The sequence below is a fragment of the Eptatretus burgeri genome, chromosome 8 (genome assembly GCF_056783735.1).
Source record: "Eptatretus burgeri isolate ZD-2024b chromosome 8, Ebu_testis_v1, whole genome shotgun sequence".
In the NCBI taxonomy this organism is placed as follows: Eukaryota; Metazoa; Chordata; class Myxini; order Myxiniformes; family Myxinidae; genus Eptatretus; species Eptatretus burgeri.
Window position 1 is genome coordinate 87,715,660 of NC_140968.1, and position 2,500 is coordinate 87,718,159.

General features: G+C 41.2%; 1 protein-coding gene across 3 annotated transcripts in view; it reads right to left on the reverse strand.

Moving 5' to 3' along the window:
• The window catches only part of LOC147022221 (protein sidekick-2-like), a 676,300-nt gene that overhangs the window by 631,824 nt on the left and 41,976 nt on the right, over window positions 1–2,500 (reverse strand). The window lies entirely within an intron of this gene.

Sequence of the window (2,500 nt, forward strand, 5' to 3'; positions counted from 1 at the left end):
ACAACCCACCGTACCACAACGTTAATTGTGAGTGGTGGCCCCAGGTCCGGCTCTTCCAAGGACAATCGGGGATTAATCCCCCCGAGTGACAAACTGGTGTCTCGGCACCCATGGCCATAAATATATATATATATATATATATATATATATATATATATATATATATATATATATATATATATATATATATATTTGTATTAGTGGGGCGTGCTTACACATTCTAAGCAATAGCGAACTGACTGTGTTTCCCCATTTTCGCGGGTCACTCACCTGCATTTGATTTTTCATATATTTGTTTTCATTTACTTATATTTTCATTTCCAGATGCTTTCTGAGAGTTCTGCGATTTTTCCAGATGCATCGGCTTCGATGTCCATTGGCACACAAAATGAACGTGCTTCCCCATTGTCTCAGGTCACTCACCTGCATTTTTTCATTAATTTTTTCTTTTATTTTTTTTCATTTATTTATCTTTCCATCTGTGCATGTTGTCCAACGATACTGTGATATCTCCCAGTGTACCAGCCGTGATGTCCATCGGTATGCAAAATTTCAGCTTTCTACATCACCTGGAAGGTACCAATCCCTCATATCAGTCAGTCATTCAGTGGTTATAAAGAGCTATATATATATATATATATATATATATATATATATATATATATATATATATATATATATATATATATATATATATATATATATATATATACACAGATGTTTCGTACAACAGAACTTTAATATGGATACATACAAATACGACATGATAGTGACCGATGCTTTTCATGCTGCACTCTCCAGGGTAAAAATCCCTGCAAGTGAAGAAGGAAGTGAAGGCGTGTGCTTTATACGCAGGTGTCAATAAGGTAGACGCTGATTGGTTCAACCATAATGATGTCACGGTTAATCCGAACGCCCATTGGTCGGCTCATCATCTTCACCTCGAGCTCCCATTGGCTGGAGCAGAGTTTGTCGGTGATTGACATTTGCAATCACATCCTGGAGCGAGGGGGGATGGGTTTCCCCAAAGGTCCATTCACCATTTGTTACCATACCCCCCTTGATCTTTCCATGCTGAAAGAGACACAGAGATCGTACAAATTCCTTTTGATGACATAGTATTGGATCGGTGGTAAGGATGAAGGTTGCTTCCAACATACGTAAATGAAATGAGCTCCGAACTCGGCTCAATATCCTGAACATATCTGCATTGTACTGGTCTGCACAGATATGGTTGGAACCCAGGTGCTGTGCAATGGCAGATGAAGCAGGTACAGTGGCCGGTGGTTGCTGGATATTTCTACATGCTCACACTGGTTGTGTTCTAACCCTCACAATCTTTCTTCGAATCGCCAAGGGGACGTGTTGTTTGATCCGATCGGCCAATCTTAGTGTTGTGCGGCCCACGTACCGAGCTTCACATTGGCACATAAACTCATAAATTACATTGCTGGTTTGTGAGCTGGGTAGCACATCCTTGTTGACTGATGTCAGCACATGGCAAGAGGTAAAGATTACTTGGGGATGCACAGCCAGAAACGTGTTGGACACAATATGTTTGATTTGTACTTCAAACCTTCATGATGATTGCCCTTTCCAGGGAATCCTGATAAAGACTGGACATTTGTTCGGACCAATCTTCCGATCTTTTGTCATGTTTAGAAACTTGTGTACGTATCTCTTAATGATATGCTGAGGATAACCATTCTCACTGAGTATATTCATGATTTTGTCAATTTCAGCAGGAAGATTACAAGGTGAACAAATCCTCTGTGAACCAGGATATTGATCAAGGCAATTTTGTTTCTCGTGGAGCTGTTGGAGTCCCAGCGAGTATACTGCCCTGTGAAAGTGGGCTTCGGGTAGACGGATGTTGTGAAACCAAGGTTGGATCTATCAACCAACACATCCAAAAACGGTAACCTGTTTGACGATTCCAGCTCCGTGGTAAACTTCAGCGCTGGATGGAGAGTGTTGAGCCATGCCTGGAAATTATCACATGCCATCCGATAGTCAAACAAAGCAAAAATGTCATCAACATACCGATAGTATACGATGGGGAATCGACACCTTGCCGACCAGTCAGTTTCTGCATTTCGTGATACCCGACAAAGATATTTGCAAGAGCTGGGCCTAATGGAGAACCCATGGCCACAAAGTCCGTTTGAACATACATCATGGTGTTAAAACTGAATTCCACCTCCCTTGTTGCTGTGTTCATTTATTCAACGAAGACGTGTTCCGAGATCATCGGTTGTTCCAGATCGGTGTGATACAGCAAATGTGTACATATCTCAATCGTCTCCGTCAGTGGTACATTTGTGAACAAGCTTTAAATATCAAAGGATGCCATGATGTTGTGCTCACTTGTCGGTGTTTTATCTCTAATTGATTCTGCAAATGTGAAGGAATCCTGAACCATGAAATGAGAAAGTGAATCCAATACTGGTTGCAGTACCTCTCCCAACCACTTGGCAAGTTCATGTTGTGCTGATCGCAC